At 46.4% G+C, this 22,500-nt stretch overlaps 69 non-coding genes and 3 pseudogenes across 69 annotated transcripts; all 72 read right to left on the bottom strand.

Annotated features, from left to right (window-relative positions):
- The window catches only part of LOC147184018 (5S ribosomal RNA), a 109-nt pseudogene extending 52 nt beyond the window's left edge, over positions 1-57 (bottom strand).
- A 197-nt stretch (positions 58-254) lies between these two features.
- LOC147184019 (5S ribosomal RNA) lies at positions 255-373 on the bottom strand. Its single transcript, XR_015090957.1, has one exon. It is a non-coding gene; the product is annotated as a 5S ribosomal RNA (ribosomal RNA).
- Positions 374-568: 195 nt separating this feature from the next.
- On the bottom strand, positions 569-687 carry LOC147184020 (5S ribosomal RNA). The gene has a single exon (XR_015090958.1). It is a non-coding gene; the product is annotated as a 5S ribosomal RNA (ribosomal RNA).
- A 196-nt stretch (positions 688-883) lies between these two features.
- Positions 884-1,002, bottom strand: LOC147184021 (5S ribosomal RNA). The gene has a single exon (XR_015091938.1). It is a non-coding gene; the product is annotated as a 5S ribosomal RNA (ribosomal RNA).
- A 196-nt stretch (positions 1,003-1,198) lies between these two features.
- Positions 1,199-1,317, bottom strand: LOC147184022 (5S ribosomal RNA). Its single transcript, XR_015090960.1, has one exon. It is a non-coding gene; the product is annotated as a 5S ribosomal RNA (ribosomal RNA).
- Positions 1,318-1,514: 197 nt separating this feature from the next.
- Positions 1,515-1,633, bottom strand: LOC147184023 (5S ribosomal RNA). Its single transcript, XR_015090963.1, has one exon. It is a non-coding gene; the product is annotated as a 5S ribosomal RNA (ribosomal RNA).
- Positions 1,634-1,828: 195 nt separating this feature from the next.
- LOC147184024 (5S ribosomal RNA) lies at positions 1,829-1,947 on the bottom strand. The gene has a single exon (XR_015091341.1). It is a non-coding gene; the product is annotated as a 5S ribosomal RNA (ribosomal RNA).
- Positions 1,948-2,143: 196 nt separating this feature from the next.
- LOC147184025 (5S ribosomal RNA) lies at positions 2,144-2,262 on the bottom strand. The gene has a single exon (XR_015090968.1). It is a non-coding gene; the product is annotated as a 5S ribosomal RNA (ribosomal RNA).
- Positions 2,263-2,457: 195 nt separating this feature from the next.
- LOC147184026 (5S ribosomal RNA) lies at positions 2,458-2,576 on the bottom strand. Its single transcript, XR_015091344.1, has one exon. It is a non-coding gene; the product is annotated as a 5S ribosomal RNA (ribosomal RNA).
- Positions 2,577-2,770: 194 nt separating this feature from the next.
- On the bottom strand, positions 2,771-2,889 carry LOC147184027 (5S ribosomal RNA). The gene has a single exon (XR_015091939.1). It is a non-coding gene; the product is annotated as a 5S ribosomal RNA (ribosomal RNA).
- A 197-nt stretch (positions 2,890-3,086) lies between these two features.
- Positions 3,087-3,205, bottom strand: LOC147184028 (5S ribosomal RNA). The gene has a single exon (XR_015090969.1). It is a non-coding gene; the product is annotated as a 5S ribosomal RNA (ribosomal RNA).
- Positions 3,206-3,402: 197 nt separating this feature from the next.
- Positions 3,403-3,521, bottom strand: LOC147184029 (5S ribosomal RNA). Its single transcript, XR_015090971.1, has one exon. It is a non-coding gene; the product is annotated as a 5S ribosomal RNA (ribosomal RNA).
- A 195-nt stretch (positions 3,522-3,716) lies between these two features.
- LOC147184030 (5S ribosomal RNA) lies at positions 3,717-3,835 on the bottom strand. The gene has a single exon (XR_015091346.1). It is a non-coding gene; the product is annotated as a 5S ribosomal RNA (ribosomal RNA).
- Positions 3,836-4,031: 196 nt separating this feature from the next.
- Positions 4,032-4,150, bottom strand: LOC147184031 (5S ribosomal RNA). The gene has a single exon (XR_015091942.1). It is a non-coding gene; the product is annotated as a 5S ribosomal RNA (ribosomal RNA).
- A 196-nt stretch (positions 4,151-4,346) lies between these two features.
- LOC147184032 (5S ribosomal RNA) lies at positions 4,347-4,465 on the bottom strand. The gene has a single exon (XR_015090973.1). It is a non-coding gene; the product is annotated as a 5S ribosomal RNA (ribosomal RNA).
- Positions 4,466-4,663: 198 nt separating this feature from the next.
- Positions 4,664-4,782, bottom strand: LOC147184033 (5S ribosomal RNA). Its single transcript, XR_015091837.1, has one exon. It is a non-coding gene; the product is annotated as a 5S ribosomal RNA (ribosomal RNA).
- Positions 4,783-4,978: 196 nt separating this feature from the next.
- LOC147184034 (5S ribosomal RNA) lies at positions 4,979-5,097 on the bottom strand. The gene has a single exon (XR_015090974.1). It is a non-coding gene; the product is annotated as a 5S ribosomal RNA (ribosomal RNA).
- Positions 5,098-5,293: 196 nt separating this feature from the next.
- On the bottom strand, positions 5,294-5,412 carry LOC147184035 (5S ribosomal RNA). The gene has a single exon (XR_015090975.1). It is a non-coding gene; the product is annotated as a 5S ribosomal RNA (ribosomal RNA).
- A 196-nt stretch (positions 5,413-5,608) lies between these two features.
- On the bottom strand, positions 5,609-5,727 carry LOC147184036 (5S ribosomal RNA). The gene has a single exon (XR_015090976.1). It is a non-coding gene; the product is annotated as a 5S ribosomal RNA (ribosomal RNA).
- Positions 5,728-5,924: 197 nt separating this feature from the next.
- LOC147184037 (5S ribosomal RNA) lies at positions 5,925-6,043 on the bottom strand. The gene has a single exon (XR_015090977.1). It is a non-coding gene; the product is annotated as a 5S ribosomal RNA (ribosomal RNA).
- A 196-nt stretch (positions 6,044-6,239) lies between these two features.
- On the bottom strand, positions 6,240-6,358 carry LOC147184038 (5S ribosomal RNA). Its single transcript, XR_015093851.1, has one exon. It is a non-coding gene; the product is annotated as a 5S ribosomal RNA (ribosomal RNA).
- Positions 6,359-6,556: 198 nt separating this feature from the next.
- LOC147184039 (5S ribosomal RNA) lies at positions 6,557-6,675 on the bottom strand. Its single transcript, XR_015091580.1, has one exon. It is a non-coding gene; the product is annotated as a 5S ribosomal RNA (ribosomal RNA).
- Positions 6,676-6,871: 196 nt separating this feature from the next.
- On the bottom strand, positions 6,872-7,000 carry LOC147184040 (5S ribosomal RNA; annotated as a pseudogene).
- A 188-nt stretch (positions 7,001-7,188) lies between these two features.
- Positions 7,189-7,307, bottom strand: LOC147184041 (5S ribosomal RNA). The gene has a single exon (XR_015090978.1). It is a non-coding gene; the product is annotated as a 5S ribosomal RNA (ribosomal RNA).
- Positions 7,308-7,503: 196 nt separating this feature from the next.
- On the bottom strand, positions 7,504-7,622 carry LOC147184042 (5S ribosomal RNA). The gene has a single exon (XR_015090981.1). It is a non-coding gene; the product is annotated as a 5S ribosomal RNA (ribosomal RNA).
- A 198-nt stretch (positions 7,623-7,820) lies between these two features.
- Positions 7,821-7,939, bottom strand: LOC147184043 (5S ribosomal RNA). Its single transcript, XR_015091779.1, has one exon. It is a non-coding gene; the product is annotated as a 5S ribosomal RNA (ribosomal RNA).
- Positions 7,940-8,136: 197 nt separating this feature from the next.
- On the bottom strand, positions 8,137-8,255 carry LOC147184044 (5S ribosomal RNA). Its single transcript, XR_015090982.1, has one exon. It is a non-coding gene; the product is annotated as a 5S ribosomal RNA (ribosomal RNA).
- Positions 8,256-8,451: 196 nt separating this feature from the next.
- On the bottom strand, positions 8,452-8,570 carry LOC147184045 (5S ribosomal RNA). The gene has a single exon (XR_015092503.1). It is a non-coding gene; the product is annotated as a 5S ribosomal RNA (ribosomal RNA).
- A 195-nt stretch (positions 8,571-8,765) lies between these two features.
- LOC147184046 (5S ribosomal RNA) lies at positions 8,766-8,884 on the bottom strand (annotated as a pseudogene).
- Positions 8,885-9,080: 196 nt separating this feature from the next.
- On the bottom strand, positions 9,081-9,199 carry LOC147184047 (5S ribosomal RNA). Its single transcript, XR_015091782.1, has one exon. It is a non-coding gene; the product is annotated as a 5S ribosomal RNA (ribosomal RNA).
- Positions 9,200-9,359: 160 nt separating this feature from the next.
- Positions 9,360-9,478, bottom strand: LOC147184048 (5S ribosomal RNA). The gene has a single exon (XR_015092189.1). It is a non-coding gene; the product is annotated as a 5S ribosomal RNA (ribosomal RNA).
- A 196-nt stretch (positions 9,479-9,674) lies between these two features.
- Positions 9,675-9,793, bottom strand: LOC147184049 (5S ribosomal RNA). Its single transcript, XR_015092105.1, has one exon. It is a non-coding gene; the product is annotated as a 5S ribosomal RNA (ribosomal RNA).
- Positions 9,794-9,989: 196 nt separating this feature from the next.
- On the bottom strand, positions 9,990-10,108 carry LOC147184050 (5S ribosomal RNA). The gene has a single exon (XR_015090983.1). It is a non-coding gene; the product is annotated as a 5S ribosomal RNA (ribosomal RNA).
- A 197-nt stretch (positions 10,109-10,305) lies between these two features.
- LOC147184051 (5S ribosomal RNA) lies at positions 10,306-10,424 on the bottom strand. The gene has a single exon (XR_015090984.1). It is a non-coding gene; the product is annotated as a 5S ribosomal RNA (ribosomal RNA).
- A 198-nt stretch (positions 10,425-10,622) lies between these two features.
- Positions 10,623-10,741, bottom strand: LOC147184052 (5S ribosomal RNA). Its single transcript, XR_015091869.1, has one exon. It is a non-coding gene; the product is annotated as a 5S ribosomal RNA (ribosomal RNA).
- Positions 10,742-10,936: 195 nt separating this feature from the next.
- LOC147184053 (5S ribosomal RNA) lies at positions 10,937-11,055 on the bottom strand. Its single transcript, XR_015090985.1, has one exon. It is a non-coding gene; the product is annotated as a 5S ribosomal RNA (ribosomal RNA).
- Positions 11,056-11,251: 196 nt separating this feature from the next.
- Positions 11,252-11,370, bottom strand: LOC147184054 (5S ribosomal RNA). Its single transcript, XR_015091784.1, has one exon. It is a non-coding gene; the product is annotated as a 5S ribosomal RNA (ribosomal RNA).
- Positions 11,371-11,566: 196 nt separating this feature from the next.
- Positions 11,567-11,685, bottom strand: LOC147184055 (5S ribosomal RNA). Its single transcript, XR_015092525.1, has one exon. It is a non-coding gene; the product is annotated as a 5S ribosomal RNA (ribosomal RNA).
- A 196-nt stretch (positions 11,686-11,881) lies between these two features.
- LOC147184056 (5S ribosomal RNA) lies at positions 11,882-12,000 on the bottom strand. The gene has a single exon (XR_015091522.1). It is a non-coding gene; the product is annotated as a 5S ribosomal RNA (ribosomal RNA).
- Positions 12,001-12,195: 195 nt separating this feature from the next.
- On the bottom strand, positions 12,196-12,314 carry LOC147184057 (5S ribosomal RNA). The gene has a single exon (XR_015090986.1). It is a non-coding gene; the product is annotated as a 5S ribosomal RNA (ribosomal RNA).
- Positions 12,315-12,509: 195 nt separating this feature from the next.
- LOC147184058 (5S ribosomal RNA) lies at positions 12,510-12,628 on the bottom strand. Its single transcript, XR_015091786.1, has one exon. It is a non-coding gene; the product is annotated as a 5S ribosomal RNA (ribosomal RNA).
- Positions 12,629-12,826: 198 nt separating this feature from the next.
- LOC147184059 (5S ribosomal RNA) lies at positions 12,827-12,945 on the bottom strand. The gene has a single exon (XR_015090988.1). It is a non-coding gene; the product is annotated as a 5S ribosomal RNA (ribosomal RNA).
- A 195-nt stretch (positions 12,946-13,140) lies between these two features.
- LOC147184060 (5S ribosomal RNA) lies at positions 13,141-13,259 on the bottom strand. The gene has a single exon (XR_015091443.1). It is a non-coding gene; the product is annotated as a 5S ribosomal RNA (ribosomal RNA).
- A 195-nt stretch (positions 13,260-13,454) lies between these two features.
- Positions 13,455-13,573, bottom strand: LOC147184061 (5S ribosomal RNA). The gene has a single exon (XR_015090989.1). It is a non-coding gene; the product is annotated as a 5S ribosomal RNA (ribosomal RNA).
- Positions 13,574-13,769: 196 nt separating this feature from the next.
- Positions 13,770-13,888, bottom strand: LOC147184062 (5S ribosomal RNA). Its single transcript, XR_015090990.1, has one exon. It is a non-coding gene; the product is annotated as a 5S ribosomal RNA (ribosomal RNA).
- A 198-nt stretch (positions 13,889-14,086) lies between these two features.
- Positions 14,087-14,205, bottom strand: LOC147184063 (5S ribosomal RNA). Its single transcript, XR_015091871.1, has one exon. It is a non-coding gene; the product is annotated as a 5S ribosomal RNA (ribosomal RNA).
- A 196-nt stretch (positions 14,206-14,401) lies between these two features.
- Positions 14,402-14,520, bottom strand: LOC147184064 (5S ribosomal RNA). The gene has a single exon (XR_015091523.1). It is a non-coding gene; the product is annotated as a 5S ribosomal RNA (ribosomal RNA).
- A 195-nt stretch (positions 14,521-14,715) lies between these two features.
- Positions 14,716-14,834, bottom strand: LOC147184065 (5S ribosomal RNA). The gene has a single exon (XR_015090991.1). It is a non-coding gene; the product is annotated as a 5S ribosomal RNA (ribosomal RNA).
- A 195-nt stretch (positions 14,835-15,029) lies between these two features.
- Positions 15,030-15,148, bottom strand: LOC147184066 (5S ribosomal RNA). Its single transcript, XR_015091789.1, has one exon. It is a non-coding gene; the product is annotated as a 5S ribosomal RNA (ribosomal RNA).
- Positions 15,149-15,346: 198 nt separating this feature from the next.
- Positions 15,347-15,465, bottom strand: LOC147184067 (5S ribosomal RNA). Its single transcript, XR_015090995.1, has one exon. It is a non-coding gene; the product is annotated as a 5S ribosomal RNA (ribosomal RNA).
- A 198-nt stretch (positions 15,466-15,663) lies between these two features.
- LOC147184068 (5S ribosomal RNA) lies at positions 15,664-15,782 on the bottom strand. Its single transcript, XR_015090996.1, has one exon. It is a non-coding gene; the product is annotated as a 5S ribosomal RNA (ribosomal RNA).
- A 195-nt stretch (positions 15,783-15,977) lies between these two features.
- On the bottom strand, positions 15,978-16,096 carry LOC147184069 (5S ribosomal RNA). The gene has a single exon (XR_015091444.1). It is a non-coding gene; the product is annotated as a 5S ribosomal RNA (ribosomal RNA).
- A 195-nt stretch (positions 16,097-16,291) lies between these two features.
- On the bottom strand, positions 16,292-16,410 carry LOC147184070 (5S ribosomal RNA). The gene has a single exon (XR_015093252.1). It is a non-coding gene; the product is annotated as a 5S ribosomal RNA (ribosomal RNA).
- A 195-nt stretch (positions 16,411-16,605) lies between these two features.
- Positions 16,606-16,724, bottom strand: LOC147184071 (5S ribosomal RNA). The gene has a single exon (XR_015090997.1). It is a non-coding gene; the product is annotated as a 5S ribosomal RNA (ribosomal RNA).
- A 196-nt stretch (positions 16,725-16,920) lies between these two features.
- On the bottom strand, positions 16,921-17,039 carry LOC147184072 (5S ribosomal RNA). The gene has a single exon (XR_015091791.1). It is a non-coding gene; the product is annotated as a 5S ribosomal RNA (ribosomal RNA).
- Positions 17,040-17,235: 196 nt separating this feature from the next.
- LOC147184073 (5S ribosomal RNA) lies at positions 17,236-17,354 on the bottom strand. Its single transcript, XR_015092533.1, has one exon. It is a non-coding gene; the product is annotated as a 5S ribosomal RNA (ribosomal RNA).
- A 196-nt stretch (positions 17,355-17,550) lies between these two features.
- On the bottom strand, positions 17,551-17,669 carry LOC147184074 (5S ribosomal RNA). The gene has a single exon (XR_015091526.1). It is a non-coding gene; the product is annotated as a 5S ribosomal RNA (ribosomal RNA).
- A 195-nt stretch (positions 17,670-17,864) lies between these two features.
- LOC147184075 (5S ribosomal RNA) lies at positions 17,865-17,983 on the bottom strand. Its single transcript, XR_015091000.1, has one exon. It is a non-coding gene; the product is annotated as a 5S ribosomal RNA (ribosomal RNA).
- Positions 17,984-18,178: 195 nt separating this feature from the next.
- On the bottom strand, positions 18,179-18,297 carry LOC147184076 (5S ribosomal RNA). Its single transcript, XR_015091792.1, has one exon. It is a non-coding gene; the product is annotated as a 5S ribosomal RNA (ribosomal RNA).
- A 198-nt stretch (positions 18,298-18,495) lies between these two features.
- LOC147184077 (5S ribosomal RNA) lies at positions 18,496-18,614 on the bottom strand. Its single transcript, XR_015091001.1, has one exon. It is a non-coding gene; the product is annotated as a 5S ribosomal RNA (ribosomal RNA).
- A 195-nt stretch (positions 18,615-18,809) lies between these two features.
- On the bottom strand, positions 18,810-18,928 carry LOC147184078 (5S ribosomal RNA). Its single transcript, XR_015091445.1, has one exon. It is a non-coding gene; the product is annotated as a 5S ribosomal RNA (ribosomal RNA).
- A 196-nt stretch (positions 18,929-19,124) lies between these two features.
- LOC147184079 (5S ribosomal RNA) lies at positions 19,125-19,243 on the bottom strand. The gene has a single exon (XR_015091002.1). It is a non-coding gene; the product is annotated as a 5S ribosomal RNA (ribosomal RNA).
- Positions 19,244-19,439: 196 nt separating this feature from the next.
- LOC147184080 (5S ribosomal RNA) lies at positions 19,440-19,558 on the bottom strand. The gene has a single exon (XR_015091793.1). It is a non-coding gene; the product is annotated as a 5S ribosomal RNA (ribosomal RNA).
- A 196-nt stretch (positions 19,559-19,754) lies between these two features.
- On the bottom strand, positions 19,755-19,873 carry LOC147184081 (5S ribosomal RNA). Its single transcript, XR_015092543.1, has one exon. It is a non-coding gene; the product is annotated as a 5S ribosomal RNA (ribosomal RNA).
- Positions 19,874-20,069: 196 nt separating this feature from the next.
- On the bottom strand, positions 20,070-20,188 carry LOC147184082 (5S ribosomal RNA). Its single transcript, XR_015091528.1, has one exon. It is a non-coding gene; the product is annotated as a 5S ribosomal RNA (ribosomal RNA).
- Positions 20,189-20,383: 195 nt separating this feature from the next.
- On the bottom strand, positions 20,384-20,502 carry LOC147184083 (5S ribosomal RNA). The gene has a single exon (XR_015091004.1). It is a non-coding gene; the product is annotated as a 5S ribosomal RNA (ribosomal RNA).
- Positions 20,503-20,697: 195 nt separating this feature from the next.
- On the bottom strand, positions 20,698-20,816 carry LOC147184084 (5S ribosomal RNA). Its single transcript, XR_015091795.1, has one exon. It is a non-coding gene; the product is annotated as a 5S ribosomal RNA (ribosomal RNA).
- Positions 20,817-21,014: 198 nt separating this feature from the next.
- On the bottom strand, positions 21,015-21,133 carry LOC147184085 (5S ribosomal RNA). The gene has a single exon (XR_015091005.1). It is a non-coding gene; the product is annotated as a 5S ribosomal RNA (ribosomal RNA).
- A 195-nt stretch (positions 21,134-21,328) lies between these two features.
- On the bottom strand, positions 21,329-21,447 carry LOC147184086 (5S ribosomal RNA). Its single transcript, XR_015091446.1, has one exon. It is a non-coding gene; the product is annotated as a 5S ribosomal RNA (ribosomal RNA).
- A 195-nt stretch (positions 21,448-21,642) lies between these two features.
- Positions 21,643-21,761, bottom strand: LOC147184087 (5S ribosomal RNA). Its single transcript, XR_015091010.1, has one exon. It is a non-coding gene; the product is annotated as a 5S ribosomal RNA (ribosomal RNA).
- Positions 21,762-21,957: 196 nt separating this feature from the next.
- On the bottom strand, positions 21,958-22,076 carry LOC147184088 (5S ribosomal RNA). The gene has a single exon (XR_015091014.1). It is a non-coding gene; the product is annotated as a 5S ribosomal RNA (ribosomal RNA).
- A 198-nt stretch (positions 22,077-22,274) lies between these two features.
- LOC147184089 (5S ribosomal RNA) lies at positions 22,275-22,393 on the bottom strand. Its single transcript, XR_015091873.1, has one exon. It is a non-coding gene; the product is annotated as a 5S ribosomal RNA (ribosomal RNA).
- Positions 22,394-22,500: the final 107 nt, after the last annotated feature.

The raw sequence follows: 22,500 nt of genomic DNA on the forward strand, positions 1-22,500 counted from the left end.
GCCCGACCCTGCTTAGCTTCCGAGATCGGGCGTTCTCAGGGTAGTATGGCCGTAAGCCGAGAAAAAGCCCACAGTTGACTCTTTTAAAGATTACACTCGTCCCAACTTGGGGTGGAAAAAGCATTTTGACAGCATTTTCAGCTCTCATCCTGTCAGTTTAGCGTGTGGCTGTCTGCTAGCAAGTAGCTAGCAAACTGGAATTATTTTGTGAAAGTTTACTTTTGCGACGGAGGTGCAAAAAAAAAAAAAAAAAAAGCTTACAGCACCTGGTATTCCCAGGCGGTCTCCCATCCAAGTACTAACCAGGCCCGACCCTGCTTAGCTTCCGAGATCGGACGAGATCGGGCGTTCTCAGGGTAGTATGGCCGTAAGCCGAGAAAAAGCCCACAGTTGACTCTTTTAAAGATTACACTCGTCCCATATTGGGGTGGAAAACGCATTTTGACAGCATTTTCAGCTCTCATCCTGTCAGTTTAGCGTGTGGCTGTCTAATAGCAAGTAGCTAGCAAACTGGAATTATTTTGTGAAAGTTTACTTTTGCGACGGAGGTGCAAAAAAAAAAAAAAAAAGCTTACAGCACCTGGTATTCCCAGGCGGTCTCCCATCCAAGTACTAACCAGGCCCGACCCTGCTTAGCTTCCGAGATCGGACGAGATCGGGCGTTCTCAGGGTAGTATGGCCGTAAGCCGAGAAAAAGCCCACAGTTGACTCTTTTAAAGATTACACTCGTCCCAGATTGGGGTGGAAAAAGCATTTTGACAGCATTTTCAGCTCTCATCCTGTCAGTTTAGCGTGTTGCTGTCTGCTAGCAAGTAGCTAGCAAACTGGAATTATTTTGTGAAAGTTTACTTTTGCGACGGAGGTGCAAAAAAAAAAAAAAAAAAGCTTACAGCACCTGGTATTTCCAGGCGGTCTCCCATCCAAGTACTAACCAGGCCCGACCCTGCTTAGCTTCCGAGATCGGACGAGATCGGGCGTTCTCAGGGTAGTATGGCCGTAAGCCGAGAAAAAGCCCACAGTTGACTCTTTTAAAGATTACACTCGTCCCAACTTGGGGTGGAAAAAGCATTTTGACAGCATTTTCAGCTCTCATCCTGTCAGTTTAGCGTGTGGCTGTCTGCTAGCAAGTAGCTAGCAAACTGGAATTATTTTGTGAAAGTTTACTTTTGCGACGGAGGTGCAAAAAAAAAAAAAAAAAAGCTTACAGCACCTGGTATTCCCAGGCGGTCTCCCATCCAAGTACTAACCAGGCCCGACCCTGCTTAGCTTCCGAGATCGGACGAGATCGGGCGTTCTCAGGGTAGTATGGCCGTAAGCCGAGAAAAAGCCCACAGTTGACTCTTTTAAAGATTACACTCGTCCCAACTTGGGGTGGAAAAAGCATTTTGAATGCATTTTCAGCTCTCATCCTGTCAGCTTAGCGTGTGGCTGTCTAATAGCAAGTAGCTAGCAAACTGGAATTATTTTGTGAAAGTTTACTTTTGCGACGGAGGTGCAAAAAAAAAAAAAAAAAAAGCTTACAGCACCTGGTATTCCCAGGCGGTCTCCCATCCAAGTACTAACCAGGCCCGACCCTGCTTAGCTTCCGAGATCGGACGAGATCGGGCGTTCTCAGGGTAGTATGGCCGTAAGCCGAGAAAAAGCCCACAGTTGACTCTTTTAAAGATTACACTCGTCCCAACTTGGGGTGGAAAAAGCATTTTGACAGCATTTTCAGCTCTCATCCTGTCAGTTTAGCGTGTGGCTGTCTGCTAGCAAGTAGCTAGCAAACTGGAATTATTTTGTGAAAGTTTACTTTTGCGACGGAGGTGCAAAAAAAAAAAAAAAATGCTTACAGCACCTGGTATTCCCAGGCGGTCTCCCATCCAAGTACTAACCAGGCCCGACCCTGCTTAGCTTCCGAGATCGGACGAGATCGGGCGTTCTCAGGGTAGTATGGCCGTAAGCCGAGAAAAAGCCCACAGTTGACTCTTTTAAAGATTACACTCGTCCCAACTTGGGGTGGAAAAAGCATTTTGAATGCATTTTCAGCTCTCATCCTGTCAGCTTAGCGTGTGGCTGTCTAATAGCAAGTAGCTAGCAAACTGGAATTATTTTGTGAAAGTTTACTTTTGCGACGGAGGTGCAAAAAAAAAAAAAAAAAAGCTTACAGCACCTGGTATTCCCAGGCGGTCTCCCATCCAAGTACTAACCAGGCCCGACCCTGCTTAGCTTCCGAGATCGGACGAGATCGGGCGTTCTCAGGGTAGTATGGCCGTAAGCCGAGAAAAAGCCCACAGTTGACTCTTTTAAAGATTACACTCGTCCCAACTTGGGGTGGAAAAAGCATTTTGACAGCATTTTCAGCTCTCATCCTGTCAGTTTAGCGTGTGGCTGTCTGCTAGCAAGTAGCTAGCAAACTGGAATTATTTTGTGAAAGTTTACTTTTGCGACGGAGGTGCAAAAAAAAAAAAAAAATGCTTACAGCACCTGGTATTCCCAGGCGGTCTCCCATCCAAGTACTAACCAGGCCCGACCCTGCTTAGCTTCCGAGATCGGACGAGATCGGGCGTTCTCAGGGTAGTATGGCCGTAAGCCGAGAAAAAGCCCACAGTTGACTCTTTTAAAGATTACACTCGTCCCAGATTGGGGTGGAAAAAGCATTTTGACAGCATTTTCAGCTCTCATCCTGTCAGTTTAGCGTGTTGCTGTCTGCTAGCAAGTAGCTAGCAAACTGGAATTATTTTGTGAAAGTTTACTTTTGCGACGGAGGTGCAAAAAAAAAAAAAAAAGCTTACAGCACCTGGTATTTCCAGGCGGTCTCCCATCCAAGTACTAACCAGGCCCGACCCTGCTTAGCTTCCGAGATCGGACGAGATCGGGCGTTCTCAGGGTAGTATGGCCGTAAGCCGAGAAAAAGCCCACAGTTGACTCTTTTAAAGATTACACTCGTCCCAACTTGGGGTGGAAAAAGCATTTTGAATGCATTTTCAGCTCTCATCCTGTCAGCTTAGCGTGTGGCTGTCTAATAGCAAGTAGCTAGCAAACTGGAATTATTTTGTGAAAGTTTACTTTTGCGACGGAGGTGCAAAAAAAAAAAAAAAAAAAGCTTACAGCACCTGGTATTCCCAGGCGGTCTCCCATCCAAGTACTAACCAGGCCCGACCCTGCTTAGCTTCCGAGATCGGACGAGATCGGGCGTTCTCAGGGTAGTATGGCCGTAAGCCGAGAAAAAGCCCACAGTTGACTCTTTTAAAGATTACACTCGTCCCAACTTGGGGTGGAAAAAGCATTTTGAATGCATTTTCAGCTCTCATCCTGTCAGCTTAGCGTGTGGCTGTCTGCTAGCAAGTAGCTAGCAAACTGGAATTATTTTGTGAAAGTTTACTTTTGCGACGGAGGTGCAAAAAAAAAAAAAAAAAAAGCTTACAGCACCTGGTATTCCCAGGCGGTCTCCCATCCAAGTACTAACCAGGCCCGACCCTGCTTAGCTTCCGAGATCGGACGAGATCGGGCGTTCTCAGGGTAGTATGGCCGTAAGCCGAGAAAAAGCCCACAGTTGACTCTTTTAAAGATTACACTCGTCCCAACTTGGGGTGGAAAAAGCATTTTGACAGCATTTTCAGCTCTCATCCTGTCAGTTTAGCGTGTGGCTGTCTGCTAGCAAGTAGCTAGCAAACTGGAATTATTTTGTGAAAGTTTACTTTTGCGACGGAGGTGCAAAAAAAAAAAAAAAATGCTTACAGCACCTGGTATTCCCAGGCGGTCTCCCATCCAAGTACTAACCAGGCCCGACCCTGCTTAGCTTCCGAGATCGGACGAGATCGGGCGTTCTCAGGGTAGTATGGCCGTAAGCCGAGAAAAAGCCCACAGTTGACTCTTTTAAAGATTACACTCGTCCCAACTTGGGGTGGAAAAAGCATTTTGAATGCATTTTCAGCTCTCATCCTGTCAGCTTAGCGTGTGGCTGTCTAATAGCAAGTAGCTAGCAAACTGGAATTATTTTGTGAAAGTTTACTTTTGCGACGGAGGTGCAAAAAAAAAAAAAAAAAAGCTTACAGCACCTGGTATTTCCAGGCGGTCTCCCATCCAAGTACTAACCAGGCCCGACCCTGCTTAGCTTCCGAGATCGGACGAGATCGGGCGTTCTCAGGGTAGTATGGCCGTAAGCCGAGAAAAAGCCCACAGTTGACTCTTTTAAAGATTACACTCGTCCCAACTTGGGGTGGAAAAAGCATTTTGACAGCATTTTCAGCTCTCATCCTGTCAGTTTAGCGTGTGGCTGTCTGCTAGCAAGTAGCTAGCAAACTGGAATTATTTTGTGAAAGTTTACTTTTGCGACGGAGGTGCAAAAAAAAAAAAAAAAAAGCTTACAGCACCTGGTATTCCCAGGCGGTCTCCCATCCAAGTACTAACCAGGCCCGACCCTGCTTAGCTTCCGAGATCGGACGAGATCGGGCGTTCTCAGGGTAGTATGGCCGTAAGCCGAGAAAAAGCCCACAGTTGACTCTTTTAAAGATTACACTCGTCCCAACTTGGGGTGGAAAAAGCATTTTGACAGCATTTTCAGCTCTCATCCTGTCAGTTTAGCGTGTGGCTGTCTGCTAGCAAGTAGCTAGCAAACTGGAATTATTTTGTGAAAGTTTACTTTTGCGACGGAGGTGCAAAAAAAAAAAAAAAAAATAGCTTACAGCACCTGGTATTCCCAGGCGGTCTCCCATCCAAGTACTAACCAGGCCCGACCCTGCTTAGCTTCCGAGATCGGACGAGATCGGACGTTCTCAGGGTAGTATGGCCGTAAGCCGAGAAAAAGCCCACAGTTGACTCTTTTAAAGATTACACTCGTCCCAACTTGGGGTGGAAAAAGCATTTTGACAGCATTTTCAGCTTTCATCCTGTCAGTTTAGCGTGTGGCTGTCTGCTAGCAAGTAGCTAGCAAACTGGAATTATTTTGTGAAAGTTTACTTTTGCGACGGAGGTGCAAAAAAAAAAAAAAAAAAGCTTACAGCACCTGGTATTCCCAGGCGGTCTCCCATCCAAGTACTAACCAGGCCCGACCCTGCTTAGCTTCCGAGATCGGACGAGATCGGGCGTTCTCAGGGTAGTATGGCCGTAAGCCGAGAAAAAGCCCACAGTTGACTCTTTTAAAGATTACACTCGTCCCAACTTGGGGTGGAAAAAGCATTTTGACAGCATTTTCAGCTCTCATCCTGTCAGTTTAGCGTGTGGCTGTCTGCTAGCAAGTAGCTAGCAAACTGGAATTATTTTGTGAAAGTTTACTTTTGCGACGGAGGTGCAAAAAAAAAAAAAAAAAAGCTTACAGCACCTGGTATTCCCAGGCGGTCTCCCATCCAAGTACTAACCAGGCCCGACCCTGCTTAGCTTCCGAGATCGGACGAGATCGGGCGTTCTCAGGGTAGTATGGCCGTAAGCCTAGAAAAAGCCCACAGTTGACTCTTTTAAAGATTACACTCGTCCCAACTTGGGGTGGAAAAAGCATTTTGACAGCATTTTCAGCTCTCATCCTGTCAGTTTAGCGTGTGGCTGTCTAATAGCAAGTAGCTAGCAAACTGGAATTATTTTGTGAAAGTTTACTTTTGCGACGGAGGTGCAAAAAAAAAAAAAAAAAAGCTTACAGCACCTGGTATTCCCAGGCGGTCTCCCATCCAAGTACTAACCAGGCCCGACCCTGCTTAGCTTCCGAGATCGGACGAGATCGGGCGTTCTCAGGGTAGTATGGCCGTAAGCCGAGAAAAAGCCCACAGTTGACTCTTTTAAAGATTACACTCGTCCCAGATTGGGGTGGAAAAAGCATTTTGACAGCATTTTCAGCTCTCATCCTGTCAGTTTAGCGTGTTGCTGTCTGCTAGCAAGTAGCTAGCAAACTGGAATTATTTTGTGAAAGTTTACTTTTGCGACGGAGGTGCAAAAAAAAAAAAAAAAAAAGCTTACAGCACCTGGTATTCCCAGGCGGTCTCCCATCCAAGTACTAACCAGGCCCGACCCTGCTTAGCTTCCGAGATCGGACGAGATCGGGCGTTCTCAGGGTAGTATGGCCGTAAGCCGAGAAAAAGCCCACAGTTGACTCTTTTAAAGAATACACTCGTCCCAACTTGGGGTGGAAAAAGCATTTTGACAGCATTTTCAGCTCTCATCCTGTCAGTTTAGCGTGTGGCTGTCTGCTAGCAAGTAGCTAGCAAACTGGAATTATTTTGTGAAAGTTTACTTTTGCGACGGAGGTGCAAAAAAAAAAAAAAAAAAGCTTACAGCACCTGGTATTCCCAGGCGGTCTCCCATCCAAGTACTAACCAGGCCCTACCCTGCTTAGCTTCCGAGATCGGACGAGATCGGGCGTTCTCAGGGTAGTATGGCCGTAAGCCGAGAAAAAGCCCACAGTTGACTCTTTTAAAGATTACACTCGTCCCAACTTGGGGTGGAAAAAGCATTTTGACAGCATTTTCAGCTCTCATCCTGTCAGTTTAGCGTGTGGCTGTCTGCTAGCAAGTAGCTAGCAAACTGGAATTATTTTGTGAAAGTTTACTTTTGCGACGGAGGTGCAAAAAAAAAACAAAAAAATAACTTACAGCACCTGGTATTCCCAGGCGGTCTCCCATCCAAGTACTAACCAGGCCCGACCCTGCTTAGCTTCCGAGATCGGACGAGATCGGGCGTTCTCAGGGTAGTATGGCCGTAAGCCGAGAAAAAGCCCACAGTTGACTCTTTTAAAGATTACACTCGTCCCAACTTGGGGTGGAAAAAGCATTTTGACAGCATTTTCAGCTCTCATCCTGTCAGTTTAGCGTGTGGCTGTCTGCTAGCAAGTAGCTAGCAAACTGGAATTATTTTGTGAAAGTTTACTTTTGCGACGGAGGTGCAAAAAAAAAAAAAAAAAAGCTTACAGCACCTGGTATTCCCAGGCGGTCTCCCATCCAAGTACTAACCAGGCCCGACCCTGCTTAGCTTCCGAGATCGGACGAGATCGGGCGAGATCGGGCGTTCTCAGGGTAGTATGGCCGTAAGCCGAGAAAAAGCCCACAGTTGACTCTTTTAAAGATTACACTCGTCCCAACTTGGGGTAGAAAAAGCATTTTGACAGCATTTTCAGCTCTCATCCTGTCAGTTTAGCGTGTGGCTGTCTGCTAGCAAGTAGCTAGCAAACTGGAATTATTTTGTGAAAGTTTACTTTTGCGACGGAGGTGCAAAAAAAAAAGCTTACAGCACCTGGTATTCCCAGGCGGTCTCCCATCCAAGTACTAACCAGGCCCGACCCTGCTTAGCTTCCGAGATCGGACGAGATCGGGCGTTCTCAGGGTAGTATGGCCGTAAGCCGAGAAAAAGCCCACAGTTGACTCTTTTAAAGATTACACTCGTCCCAACTTGGGGTGGAAAAAGCATTTTGACAGCATTTTCAGCTCTCATCCTGTCAGTTTAGCGTGTGGCTGTCTAATAGCAAGTAGCTAGCAAACTGGAATTATTTTGTGAAAGTTTACTTTTGCGACGGAGGTGCAAAAAAAAAAAAAAAAAAGCTTACAGCACCTGGTATTCCCAGGCGGTCTCCCATCCAAGTACTAACCAGGCCCGACCCTGCTTAGCTTCCGAGATCGGACGAGATCGGGCGTTCTCAGGGTAGTATGGCCGTAAGCCGAGAAAAAGCCCACAGTTGACTCTTTTAAAGATTACACTCGTCCCAACTTGGGGTGGAAAAAGCATTTTGACAGCATTTTCAGCTCTCATCCTGTCAGTTTAGCGTGTGGCTGTCTGCTAGCAAGTAGCTAGCAAACTGGAATTATTTTGTGAAAGTTTACTTTTGCGACGGAGGTGCAAAAAAAAAACAAAAAAATAGCTTACAGCACCTGGTATTCCCAGGCGGTCTCCCATCCAAGTACTAACCAGGCCCGACCCTGCTTAGCTTCCGAGATCGGACGAGATCGGGCGTTCTCAGGGTAGTTTGGCCGTAAGCCGAGAAAAAGCCCACAGTTGACTCTTTTAAAGATTACACTCGTCCCAGATTGGGGTGGAAAAAGCATTTTGACAGCATTTTCAGCTCTCATCCTGTCAGTTTAGCGTGTTGCTGTCTGCTAACAAGTAGCTAGCAAACTGGAATTATTTTGTGAAAGTTTACTTTTGCGACGGAGGTGCAAAAAAAAAAAAAAAAAAAGCTTACAGCACCTGGTATTCCCAGGCGGTCTCCCATCCAAGTACTAACCAGGCCCGACCCTGCTTAGCTTCCGAGATCGGACGAGATCGGGCGTTCTCAGGGTAGTATGGCCGTAAGCCGAGAAAAAGCCCACAGTTGACTCTTTTAAAGATTACACTCGTCCCAGATTGGGGTGGAAAAAGCATTTTGACAGCATTTTCAGCTCTCATCCTGTCAGTTTAGCGTGTTGCTGTCTGCTAGCAAGTAGCTAGCAAACTGGAATTATTTTGTGAAAGTTTACTTTTGCGACGGAGGTGCAAAAAAAAAAAAAAAAAAGCTTACAGCACCTGGTATTCCCAGGCGGTCTCCCATCCAAGTACTAACCAGGCCCGACCCTGCTTAGCTTCCGAGATCGGACGAAATAGGGCGTTCTCAGGGTAGTATGGCCGTAAGCCGAGAAAAAGCCCACACTTGACTCTTTTAAAGATTACACTCGTCCCAACTTGGGGTGGAAAAAGCATTTTGACAGCATTTTCAGCTCTCATCCTGTCAGTTTAGCGTGTGGCTGTCTGCTAGCAAGTAGCTAGCAAACTGGAATTATTTTGTGAAAGTTTACTTTTGCGACGGAGGTGCAAAAAAAAAAAAAAAAAGCTTACAGCACCCTGTATTCCCAGGCAGTCTCCCATCCAAGTACTAACCAAGACCGACCCTGCTTAGCTTCCGAGATCGGACGAGATCGGGCGTTCTGAGGGTAGTATGGCCGTAAGCCGAGAAAAAGCCCACAGTTGACTCTTTTAAAGATTACACTCGTCCCAACTTGGGGTGGAAAAAGCATTTTGACAGCATTTTCAGCTTTCATCCTGTCAGTTTAGCGTGTGGCTGTCTGCTAGCAAGTAGCTAGCAAACTGGAATTATTTTGTGAAAGTTTACTTTTGCGACGGAGGTGCAAAAAAAAAAAAAAAAAAGCTTACAGCACCTGGTATTCCCAGGCGGTCTCCCATCCAAGTACTAACCAGGCCCGACCCTGCTTAGCTTCCGAGATCGGACGAGATCGGGCGTTCTCAGGGTAGTTTGGCCGTAAGCCGAGAAAAAGCCCACAGTTGACTCTTTTAAAGATTACACTCGTCCCAGATTGGGGTGGAAAAAGCATTTTTGTTGCTGTCTGCTAGCAAGTAGCTAGCAAACTGGAATTATTTTGTGAAAGTTTACTTTTGCGACGGAGGTGCAAAAAAAAAAAAAAAAAAGCTTACAGCACCTGGTATTCCCAGGCGGTCTCCCATCCAAGTACTAACCAGGCCCGACCCTGCTTAGCTTCCGAGATCGGACGAGATCGGGCGTTCTGAGGGTAGTATGGCCGTAAGCCGAGAAAAAGCCCACAGTTGACTCTTTTAAAGATTACACTCGTCCCAACTTGGGGTGGAAAAAGCATTTTGACAGCATTTTCAGCTTTCATCCTGTCAGTTTAGCGTGTGGCTGTCTGCTAGCAAGTAGCTAGCAAACTGGAATTATTTTGTGAAAGTTTACTTTTGCGACGGAGGTGCAAAAAAAAAAAAAAAAAAGCTTACAGCACCTGGTATTCCCAGGCGGTCTCCCATCCAAGTACTAACCAGGCCCGACCCTGCTTAGCTTCCGAGATCGGACGAGATCGGGCATTCTCAGGGTAGTTTGGCCGTAAGCCGAGAAAAAGCCCACAGTTGACTCTTTTAAAGATTACACTCGTCCCAGATTGGGGTGGAAAAAGCATTTTGACAGCATTTTCAGCTCTCATCCTGTCAGTTTAGCGTGTTGCTGTCTGCTAGCAAGTAGCTAGCAAACTGGAATTATTTTGTGAAAGTTTACTTTTGCGACGGAGGTGCAAAAAAAAAACAAAAAAAGCTTACAGCACCTGGTATTCCCAGGCGGTCTCCCATCCAAGTACTAACCAGGCCCGACCCTGCTTAGCTTCCGAGATCGGACGAGATCGGGCGTTCTCAGGGTAGTATGGCCGTAAGCCGAGAAAAAGCCCACAGTTGACTCTTTTAAAGATTACACTCGTCCCAGATTGGGGTGGAAAAAGCATTTTGACAGCATTTTCAGCTCTCATCCTGTCAGTTTAGCGTGTGGCTGTCTGCTAGCAAGTAGCTAGCAAACTGGAATTATTTTGTGAAAGTTTACTTTTGCGACGGAGGTGCAAAAAAAAAGAAAAAAAAAGCTTACAGCACCTGGTATTCCCAGGCGGTCTCCCATCCAAGTACTAACCAGGCCCGACCCTGCTTAGCTTCCGAGATCGGACGAGATCGGGCGTTCTCAGGGTAGTATGGCCGTAAGCCGAGAAAAAGCCCACAGTTGACTCTTTTAAAGATTACACTCGTCCCAACTTGGGGTGGAAAAAGCATTTTGACAGCATTTTCAGCTCTCATCCTGTCAGTTTAGCGTGTGGCTGTCTGCTAGCAAGTAGCTAGCAAACTGGAATTATTTTGTGAAAGTTTACTTTTGCGACGGAGGTGCAAAAAACAAACAAAAAAAAAGCTTACAGCACCTGGTATTCCCAGGCGGTCTCCCATCCAAGTACTAACCAGGCCCGACCCTGCTTAGCTTCCGAGAACGGACGAGATCGGGCGTTCTCAGGGTAGTATGGCCGTAAGCCGAGAAAAAGCCCACAGTTGACTCTTTTAAAGATTACACTCGTCCCAACTTGGGGTGGAAAAAGCATTTTGACAGCATTTTCAGCTTTCATCCTGTCAGTTTAGCGTGTGGCTGTCTGCTAGCAAGTAGCTAGCAAACTGGAATTATTTTGTGAAAGTTTACTTTTGCGACGGAGGTGCAAAAAAAAAAAAAAAAAGCTTACAGCACCTGGTATTCCCAGGCGGTCTCCCATCCAAGTACTAACCAGGCCCGACCCTGCTTAGCTTCCGAGATCGGACGAGATCGGGCGTTCTCAGGGTAGTATGGCCGTAAGCCGAGAAAAAGCCCACAGTTGACTCTTTTAAAGATTACACTCGTCCCAGATTGGGGTGGAAAAAGCATTTTGACAGCATTTTCAGCTCTCATCCTGTCAGTTTAGCGTGTTGCTGTCTGCTAACAAGTAGCTAGCAAACTGGAATTATTTTGTGAAAGTTTACTTTTGCGACGGAGGTGCAAAAAAAAAAAAAAAAAAGCTTACAGCACCTGGTATTCCCAGGCGGTCTCCCATCCAAGTACTAACCAGGCCCGACCCTGCTTAGCTTCCGAGATCGGACGAGATCGGGCGTTCTCAGGGTAGTTTGGCCGTAAGCCGAGAAAAAGCCCACAGTTGACTCTTTTAAAGATTACACTCGTCCCAGATTGGGTTGGAAAAAGCATTTTGACAGCATTTTCAGCTCTCATCCTGTCAGTTTAGCGTGTTGCTGTCTGCTAACAAGTAGCTAGCAAACTGGAATTATTTTGTGAAAGTTTACTTTTGCGACGGAGGTGCAAAAAAAAAAAAAAAAAAGCTTACAGCACCTGGTATTCCCAGGCGGTCTCCCATCCAAGTACTAACCAGGCCCGACCCTGCTTAGCTTCCGAGATCGGACGAAATAGGGCGTTCTCAGGGTAGTATGGCCGTAAGCCGAGAAAAAGCCCACACTTGACTCTTTTAAAGATTACACTCGTCCCAACTTGGGGTGGAAAAAGCATTTTGACAGCATTTTCAGCTCTCATCCTGTCAGTTTAGCGTGTGGCTGTCTGCTAGCAAGTAGCTAGCAAACTGGAATTATTTTGTGAAAGTTTACTTTTGCGACGGAGGTGCAAAAAAAAAAAAAAAAAAGCTTACAGCACCTGGTATTCCCAGGCGGTCTCCCATCCAAGTACTAACCAGGCCCGACCCTGCTTAGCTTCCGAGATCGGACGAGATCGGGCGTTCTCAGGGTAGTATGGCCGTAAACCGAGAAAAAGCCCACAGTTGACTCTTTTAAAGATTACACTCGTCCCAGATTGGGGTGGAGAAAGCATTTTGACAGAATTTTCAGCTCTCATCCTGTCAGTTTAGCGTGTGGCTGTCTGCTAGCAAGTAGCTAGCAAACTGGAATTATTTTGTGAAAGTTTACTTTTGCGACGGAGGTGCAAAAAAAAAAAAAAAAAGCTTACAGCACCTGGTATTCCCAGGCGGTCTCCCATCCAAGTACTAACCAGGCCCGACCCTGCTTAGCTTCCGAGATCGGACGAGATCGGGCGTTCTCAGGGTAGTATGGCCGTAAGCCGAGAAAAAGCCCACAGTTGACTCTTTTAAAGATTACACTCGTCCCAACTTGGGGTGGAAAAAGCATTTTGACAGCATTTTCAGCTCTCATCCTGTCAGTTTAGCGTGTGGCTGTCTGCTAGCAAGTAGCTAGCAAACTGGAATTATTTTGTGAAAGTTTACTTTTGCGACGGAGGTGCAAAAAAAAAAAAAAAAAGCTTACAGCACCTGGTATTCCCAGGCGGTCTCCCATCCAAGTACTAACCAGGCCCGACCCTGCTTAGCTTCCGAGATCGGACGAGATCGGGCGTTCTCAGGGTAGTTTGGCCGTAAGCCGAGAAAAAGCCCACAGTTGACTCTTTTAAAGATTACACTCGTCCCAGATTGGGGTGGAAAAAGCATTTTGACAGCATTTTCAGCTCTCATCCTGTCAGTTTAGCGTGTTGCTGTCTGCTAGCAAGTAGCTAGCAAACTGGAATTATTTTGTGAAAGTTTACTTTTGCGACGGAGGTGCAAAAAAAAAACAAAAAAAAAGCTTACAGCACCTGGTATTCCCAGGCGGTCTCCCATCCAAGTACTAACCAGGCCCGACCCTGCTTAGCTTCCGAGATCGGACGAGATCGGGCGTTCTCAGGGTAGTATGGCCGTAAGCCGAGAAAAAGCCCACAGTTGACTCTTTTAAAGATTACACTCGTCCCAACTTGGGGTGGAAAAAGCATTTTGACAGCATTTTCAGCTCTCATCCTGTCAGTTTAGCGTGTGGCTGTCTGCTAGCAAGTAGCTAGCAAACTGGAATTATTTTGTGAAAGTTTACTTTTGCGACGGAGGTGCAAAAAAAAAAAAAAAAAGCTTACAGCACCTGGTATTCCCAGGCGGTCTCCCATCCAAGTACTAACCAGGCCCGACCCTGCTTAGCTTCCGAGATCAGACGAGATCGGGCGTTCTCAGGGTAGTATGGCCGTAAGCCGAGAAAAAGCCCACAGTTGACTCTTTTAAAGATTACACTCGTCCCAACTTGGGGTGGAAAAAGCATTTTGACAGCATTTTCAGCTTTCATCCTGTCAGTTTAGCGTGTGGCTGTCTGCTAGCAAGTAGCTAGCAAACTGGAATTATTTTGTGAAAGTTTACTTTTGCGACGGAGGTGCAAAAAAAAAAAAAAAAAGCTTACAGCACCTGGTATTCCCAGGCGGTCTCCCATCCAAGTACTAACCAGGCCCGACCCTGCTTAGCTTCCGAGATCGGACGAGATCGGGCGTTCTCAGGGTAGTATGGCCGTAAGCCGAGAAAAAGCCCACAGTTGACTCTTTTAAAGATTACACTCGTCCCAACTTGGGGTGGAAAAAGCATTTTGACAGCATTTTCAGTTTTCATCCTGTCAGTTTAGCGTGTGGCTGTCTGCTAGCAAGTAGCTAGCAAACTGGAATTATTTTGTGAAAGTTTACTTTTGCGACGGAGGTGCAAAAAAAAAAAAAAAAAAGCTTACAGCACCTGGTATTCCCAGGCGGTCTCCCATCCAAGTACTAACCAGGCCCGACCCTGCTTAGCTTCCGAGATCGGACGAGATCGGGCGTTCTCAGGGTAGTATGGCCGTAAGCCGAGAAAAAGCCCACAGTTGACTCTTTTAAAGATTACACTCGTCCCAACTTGGGGTGGAAAAAGCATTTTGACAGCATTTTCAGCTCTCATCCTGTCAGTTTAGCGTGTGGCTGTCTGCTAGCAAGTAGCTAGCAAACTGGAATTATTTTGTGAAAGTTTACTTTTGCGACGGAGGTGCAAAAAACAAACAAAAAAAAAGCTTACAGCACCTGGTATTCCCAGGCGGTCTCCCATCCAAGTACTAACCAGGCCCGACCCTGCTTAGCTTCCGAGAACGGACGAGATCGGGCGTTCTCAGGGTAGTATGGCCGTAAGCCGAGAAAAAGCCCACACTTGACTCTTTTAAAGATTACACTCGTCCCAACTTGGGGTGGAAAAAGCATTTTGACAGCATTTTCAGCTCTCATCCTGTCAGTTTAGCGTGTGGCTGTCTGCTAGCAAGTAGCTAGCAAACTGGAATTATTTTGTGAAAGTTTACTTTTGCGACGGAGGTGCAAAAAAAAAAAAAAAAAAGCTTACAGCACCTGGTATTCCCAGGCGGTCTCCCATCCAAGTACTAACCAGGCCCGACCCTGCTTAGCTTCCGAGATCGGACGAGATCGGGCGTTCTCAGGGTAGTATGGCCGTAAACCGAGAAAAAGCCCACAGTTGACTCTTTTAAAGATTACACTCGTCCCAGATTGGGGTGGAGAAAGCATTTTGACAGAATTTTCAGCTCTCATCCTGTCAGTTTAGCGTGTGGCTGTCTGCTAGCAAGTAGCTAGCAAACTGGAATTATTTTGTGAAAGTTTACTTTTGCGACGGAGGTGCAAAAAAAAAAAAAAAAAGCTTACAGCACCTGGTATTCCCAGGCGGTCTCCCATCCAAGTACTAACCAGGCCCGACCCTGCTTAGCTTCCGAGATCGGACGAGATCGGGCGTTCTCAGGGTAGTATGGCCGTAAGCCGAGAAAAAGCCCACAGTTGACTCTTTTAAAGATTACACTCGTCCCAACTTGGGGTGGAAAAAGCATTTTGACAGCATTTTCAGCTCTCATCCTGTCAGTTTAGCGTGTGGCTGTCTGCTAGCAAGTAGCTAGCAAACTGGAATTATTTTGTGAAAGTTTACTTTTGCGACGGAGGTGCAAAAAAAAAAAAAAAAAGCTTACAGCACCTGGTATTCCCAGGCGGTCTCCCATCCAAGTACTAACCAGGCCCGACCCTGCTTAGCTTCCGAGATCGGACGAGATCGGGCGTTCTCAGGGTAGTTTGGCCGTAAGCCGAGAAAAAGCCCACAGTTGACTCTTTTAAAGATTACACTCGTCCCAGATTGGGGTGGAAAAAGCATTTTGACAGCATTTTCAGCTCTCATCCTGTCAGTTTAGCGTGTTGCTGTCTGCTAGCAAGTAGCTAGCAAACTGGAATTATTTTGTGAAAGTTTACTTTTGCGACGGAGGTGCAAAAAAAAAACAAAAAAAAAGCTTACAGCACCTGGTATTCCCAGGCGGTCTCCCATCCAAGTACTAACCAGGCCCGACCCTGCTTAGCTTCCGAGATCGGACGAGATCGGGCGTTCTCAGGGTAGTATGGCCGTAAGCCGAGAAAAAGCCCACAGTTGACTCTTTTAAAGATTACACTCGTCCCAACTTGGGGTGGAAAAAGCATTTTGACAGCATTTTCAGCTCTCATCCTGTCAGTTTAGCGTGTTGCTGTCTGCTAGCAAGTAGCTAGCAAACTGGAATTATTTTGTGAAAGTTTACTTTTGCGACGGAGGTGCAAAAAAAAAACAAAAAAAAAGCTTACAGCACCTGGTATTCCCAGGCGGTCTCCCATCCAAGTACTAACCAGGCCCGACCCTGCTTAGCTTCCGAGATCGGACGAGATCGGGCGTTCTCAGGGTAGTATGGCCGTAAGCCGAGAAAAAGCCCACAGTTGACTCTTTTAAAGATTACACTCGTCCCAACTTGGGGTGGAAAAAGCATTTTGACAGCATTTTCAGCTCTCATCCTGTCAGTTTAGCGTGTGGCTGTCTGCTAGCAAGTAGCTAGCAAACTGGAATTATTTTGTGAAAGTTTACTTTTGCGACGGAGGTGCAAAAAAAAAAAAAAAAAGCTTACAGCACCTGGTATTCCCAGGCGGTCTCCCATCCAAGTACTAACCAGGCCCGACCCTGCTTAGCTTCCGAGATCAGACGAGATCGGGCGTTCTCAGGGTAGTATGGCCGTAAGCCGAGAAAAAGCCCACAGTTGACTCTTTTAAAGATTACACTCGTCCCAACTTGGGGTGGAAAAAGCATTTTGACAGCATTTTCAGCTCTCATCCTGTCAGTTTAGCGTGTGGCTGTCTGCTAGCAAGTAGCTAGCAAACTGGAATTATTTTGTGAAAGTTTACTTTTGCGACGGAGGTGCAAAAAAAAAAAAAAAAAGCTTACAGCACCCTGTATTCCCAGGCGGTCTCCCATCCAAGTACTAACCAGGACCGACCCTGCTTAGCTTCCGAGATCGGACGAGATCGGGCGTTCTGAGGGTAGTATGGCCGTAAGCCGAGAAAAAGCCCACAGTTGACTCTTTTAAAGATTACACTCGTCCCAACTTGGGGTGGAAAAAGCATTTTGACAGCATTTTCAGCTTTCATCCTGTCAGTTTAGCGTGTGGCTGTCTGCTAGCAAGTAGCTAGCAAACTGGAATTATTTTGTGAAAGTTTACTTTTGCGACGGAGGTGCAAAAAAAAAAAAAAAAAGCTTACAGCACCTGGTATTCCCAGGCGGTCTCCCATCCAAGTACTAACCAGGCCCGACCCTGCTTAGCTTCCGAGATCGGACGAGATCGGGCGTTCTCAGGGTAGTATGGCCGTAAGCCGAGAAAAAGCCCACAGTTGACTCTTTTAAAGATTACACTCGTCCCAGATTGGGGTGGAAAAAGCATTTTGACAGCATTTTCAGCTCTCATCCTGTCAGTTTAGCGTGTTGCTGTCTGCTAACAAGTAGCTAGCAAACTGGAATTATTTTGTGAAAGTTTACTTTTGCGACGGAGGTGCAAAAAAAAAAAAAAAAAAGCTTACAGCACCTGGTATTCCCAGGCGGTCTCCCATCCAAGTACTAACCAGGCCCGACCCTGCTTAGCTTCCGAGATCGGACGAGATCGGGCGTTCTCAGGGTAGTTTGGCCGTAAGCCGAGAAAAAGCCCACAGTTGACTCTTTTAAAGATTACACTCGTCCCAGATTGGGTTGGAAAAAGCATTTTGACAGCATTTTCAGCTCTCATCCTGTCAGTTTAGCGTGTTGCTGTCTGCTAACAAGTAGCTAGCAAACTGGAATTATTTTGTGAAAGTTTACTTTTGCGACGGAGGTGCAAAAAAAAAAAAAAAAAAGCTTACAGCACCTGGTATTCCCAGGCGGTCTCCCATCCAAGTACTAACCAGGCCCGACCCTGCTTAGCTTCCGAGATCGGACGAAATAGGGCGTTCTCAGGGTAGTATGGCCGTAAGCCGAGAAAAAGCCCACACTTGACTCTTTTAAAGATTACACTCGTCCCAACTTGGGGTGGAAAAAGCATTTTGACAGCATTTTCAGCTCTCATCCTGTCAGTTTAGCGTGTGGCTGTCTGCTAGCAAGTAGCTAGCAAACTGGAATTATTTTGTGAAAGTTTACTTTTGCGACGGAGGTGCAAAAAAAAAAAAAAAAAAGCTTACAGCACCTGGTATTCCCAGGCGGTCTCCCATCCAAGTACTAACCAGGCCCGACCCTGCTTAGCTTCCGAGATCGGACGAGATCGGGCGTTCTCAGGGTAGTATGGCCGTAAACCGAGAAAAAGCCCACAGTTGACTCTTTTAAAGATTACACTCGTCCCAGATTGGGGTGGAGAAAGCATTTTGACAGAATTTTCAGCTCTCATCCTGTCAGTTTAGCGTGTGGCTGTCTGCTAGCAAGTAGCTAGCAAACTGGAATTATTTTGTGAAAGTTTACTTTTGCGACGGAGGTGCAAAAAAAAAAAAAAAAAGCTTACAGCACCTGGTATTCCCAGGCGGTCTCCCATCCAAGTACTAACCAGGCCCGACCCTGCTTAGCTTCCGAGATCGGACGAGATCGGGCGTTCTCAGGGTAGTATGGCCGTAAGCCGAGAAAAAGCCCACAGTTGACTCTTTTAAAGATTACACTCGTCCCAACTTGGGGTGGAAAAAGCATTTTGACAGCATTTTCAGCTCTCATCCTGTCAGTTTAGCGTGTGGCTGTCTGCTAGCAAGTAGCTAGCAAACTGGAATTATTTTGTGAAAGTTTACTTTTGCGACGGAGGTGCAAAAAAAAAAAAAAAAAGCTTACAGCACCTGGTATTCCCAGGCGGTCTCCCATCCAAGTACTAACCAGGCCCGACCCTGCTTAGCTTCCGAGATCGGACGAGATCGGGCGTTCTCAGGGTAGTTTGGCCGTAAGCCGAGAAAAAGCCCACAGTTGACTCTTTTAAAGATTACACTCGTCCCAGATTGGGGTGGAAAAAGCATTTTGACAGCATTTTCAGCTCTCATCCTGTCAGTTTAGCGTGTTGCTGTCTGCTAGCAAGTAGCTAGCAAACTGGAATTATTTTGTGAAAGTTTACTTTTGCGACGGAGGTGCAAAAAAAAAACAAAAAAAAAGCTTACAGCACCTGGTATTCCCAGGCGGTCTCCCATCCAAGTACTAACCAGGCCCGACCCTGCTTAGCTTCCGAGATCGGACGAGATCGGGCGTTCTCAGGGTAGTATGGCCGTAAGCCGAGAAAAAGCCCACAGTTGACTCTTTTAAAGATTACACTCGTCCCAACTTGGGGTGGAAAAAGCATTTTGACAGCATTTTCAGCTCTCATCCTGTCAGTTTAGCGTGTGGCTGTCTGCTAGCAAGTAGCTAGCAAACTGGAATTATTTTGTGAAAGTTTACTTTTGCGACGGAGGTGCAAAAAAAAAAAAAAAAAGCTTACAGCACCTGGTATTCCCAGGCGGTCTCCCATCCAAGTACTAACCAGGCCCGACCCTGCTTAGCTTCCGAGATCAGACGAGATCGGGCGTTCTCAGGGTAGTATGGCCGTAAGCCGAGAAAAAGCCCACAGTTGACTCTTTTAAAGATTACACTCGTCCCAACTTGGGGTGGAAAAAGCATTTTGACAGCATTTTCAGCTTTCATCCTGTCAGTTTAGCGTGTGGCTGTCTGCTAGCAAGTAGCTAGCAAACTGGAATTATTTTGTGAAAGTTTACTTTTGCGACGGAGGTGCAAAAAAAAAAAAAAAAAAGCTTACAGCACCTGGTATTCCCAGGCGGTCTCCCATCCAAGTACTAACCAGGCCCGACCCTGCTTAGCTTCCGAGATCGGACGAGATCGGGCGTTCTCAGGGTAGTATGGCCGTAAGCCGAGAAAAAGCCCACAGTTGACTCTTTTAAAGATTACACTCGTCCCAGATTGGGGTGGAAAAAGCATTTTGACAGCATTTTCAGCTCTCATCCTGTCAGTTTAGCGTGTTGCTGTCTGCTAACAAGTAGCTAGCAAACTGGAATTATTTTGTGAAAGTTTACTTTTGCGACGGAGGTGCAAAAAAAAAAAAAAAAAAGCTTACAGCACCTGGTATTCCCAGGCGGTCTCCCATCCAAGTACTAACCAGGCCCGACCCTGCTTAGCTTCCGAGATCGGACGAGATCGGGCGTTCTCAGGGTAGTTTGGCCGTAAGCCGAGAAAAAGCCCACAGTTGACTCTTTTAAAGATTACACTCGTCCCAGATTGGGTTGGAAAAAGCATTTTGACAGCATTTTCAGCTCTCATCCTGTCAGTTTAGCGTGTTGCTGTCTGCTAACAAGTAGCTAGCAAACTGGAATTATTTTGTGAAAGTTTACTTTTGCGACGGAGGTGCAAAAAAAAAAAAAAAAAAGCTTACAGCACCTGGTATTCCCAGGCGGTCTCCCATCCAAGTACTAACCAGGCCCGACCCTGCTTAGCTTCCGAGATCGGACGAAATAGGGCGTTCTCAGGGTAGTATGGCCGTAAGCCGAGAAAAAGCCCACACTTGACTCTTTTAAAGATTACACTCGTCCCAACTTGGGGTGGAAAAAGCATTTTGACAGCATTTTCAGCTCTCATCCTGTCAGTTTAGCGTGTGGCTGTCTGCTAGCAAGTAGCTAGCAAACTGGAATTATTTTGTGAAAGTTTACTTTTGCGACGGAGGTGCAAAAAAAAAAAAAAAAAAGCTTACAGCACCTGGTATTCCCAGGCGGTCTCCCATCCAAGTACTAACCAGGCCCGACCCTGCTTAGCTTCCGAGATCGGACGAGATCGGGCGTTCTCAGGGTAGTATGGCCGTAAACCGAGAAAAAGCCCACAGTTGACTCTTTTAAAGATTACACTCGTCCCAGATTGGGGTGGAGAAAGCATTTTGACAGAATTTTCAGCTCTCATCCTGTCAGTTTAGCGTGTGGCTGTCTGCTAGCAAGTAGCTAGCAAACTGGAATTATTTTGTGAAAGTTTACTTTTGCGACGGAGGTGCAAAAAAAAAAAAAAAAAGCTTACAGCACCTGGTATTCCCAGGCGGTCTCCCATCCAAGTACTAACCAGGCCCGACCCTGCTTAGCTTCCGAGATCGGACGAGATCGGGCGTTCTCAGGGTAGTATGGCCGTAAGCCGAGAAAAAGCCCACAGTTGACTCTTTTAAAGATTACACTCGTCCCAACTTGGGGTGGAAAAAGCATTTTGACAGCATTTTCAGCTCTCATCCTGTCAGTTTAGCGTGTGGCTGTCTGCTAGCAAGTAGCTAGCAAACTGGAATTATTTTGTGAAAGTTTACTTTTGCGACGGAGGTGCAAAAAAAAAAAAAAAAAGCTTACAGCACCTGGTATTCCCAGGCGGTCTCCCATCCAAGTACTAACCAGGCCCGACCCTGCTTAGCTTCCGAGATCGGACGAGATCGGGCGTTCTCAGGGTAGTTTGGCCGTAAGCCGAGAAAAAGCCCACAGTTGACTCTTTTAAAGATTACACTCGTCCCAGATTGGGGTGGAAAAAGCATTTTGACAGCATTTTCAGCTCTCATCCTGTCAGTTTAGCGTGTTGCTGTCTGCTAGCAAGTAGCTAGCAAACTGGAATTATTTTGTGAAAGTTTACTTTTGCGACGGAGGTGCAAAAAAAAAACAAAAAAAAAGCTTACAGCACCTGGTATTCCCAGGCGGTCTCCCATCCAAGTACTAACCAGGCCCGACCCTGCTTAGCTTCCGAGATCGGACGAGATCGGGCGTTCTCAGGGTAGTATGGCCGTAAGCCGAGAAAAAGCCCACAGTTGACTCTTTTAAAGATTACACTCGTCCCAACTTGGGGTGGAAAAAGCATTTTGACAGCATTTTCAGCTCTCATCCTGTCAGTTTAGCGTGTGGCTGTCTGCTAGCAAGTAGCTAGCAAACTGGAATTATTTTGTGAAAGTTTACTTTTGCGACGGAGGTGCAAAAAAAAAAAAAAAAAGCTTACAGCACCTGGTATTCCCAGGCGGTCTCCCATCCAAGTACTAACCAGGCCCGACCCTGCTTAGCTTCCGAGATCAGACGAGATCGGGCGTTCTCAGGGTAGTATGGCCGTAAGCCGAGAAAAAGCCCACAGTTGACTCTTTTAAAGATTACACTCGTCCCAACTTGGGGTGGAAAAAGCATTTTGACAGCATTTTCAGCTTTCATCCTGTCAGTTTAGCGTGTGGCTGTCTGCTAGCAAGTAGCTAGCAAACTGGAATTATTTTGTGAAAGTTTACTTTTGCGACGGAGGTGCAAAAAAAAAAAAAAAAAGCTTACAGCACCTGGTATTCCCAGGCGGTCTCCCATCCAAGTACTAACCAGGCCCGACCCTGCTTAGCTTCCGAGATCGGACGAGATCGGGCGTTCTCAGGGTAGTATGGCCGTAAGCCGAGAAAAAGCCCACAGTTGACTCTTTTAAAGATTACACTCGTCCCAACTTGGGGTGGAAAAAGCATTTTGACAGCATTTTCAGCTTTCATCCTGTCAGTTTAGCGTGTGGCTGTCTGCTAGCAAGTAGCTAGCAAACTGGAATTATTTTGTGAAAGTTTACTTTTGCGACGGAGGTGCAAAAAAAAAAAAAAAAAAGCTTACAGCACCTGGTATTCCCAGGCGGTCTCCCATCCAAGTACTAACCAGGCCCGACCCTGCTTAGCTTCCGAGATCGGACGAGATCGGGCGTTCTCAGGGTAGTATGGCCGTAAGCCGAGAAAAAGCCCACAGTTGACTCTTTTAAAGATTACACTCGTCCCAACTTGGGGTGGAAAAAGCATTTTGACAGCATTTTCAGCTCTCATCCTGTCAGTTTAGCGTGTGGCTGTCTGCTAGCAAGTAGCTAGCAAACTGGAATTATTTTGTGAAAGTTTACTTTTGCGACGGAGGTGCAAAAAACAAACAAAAAAAAAGCTTACAGCACCTGGTATTCCCAGGCGGTCTCCCATCCAAGTACTAACCAGGCCCGACCCTGCTTAGCTTCCGAGAACGGACGAGATCGGGCGTTCTCAGGGTAGTATGGCCGTAAGCCGAGAAAAAGCCCACACTTGACTCTTTTAAAGATTACACTCGTCCCAACTTGGGGTGGAAAAAGCATTTTGACAGCATTTTCAGCTCTCATCCTGTCAGTTTAGCGT

The sequence above is a fragment of the Leptonotus elevatus genome, chromosome 1 (genome assembly GCF_054856555.1).
Source record: "Leptonotus elevatus isolate MCC_2025b chromosome 1, RoL_Lele_1.0, whole genome shotgun sequence".
Taxonomy (NCBI): domain Eukaryota; kingdom Metazoa; phylum Chordata; class Actinopteri; order Syngnathiformes; family Syngnathidae; genus Leptonotus; species Leptonotus elevatus.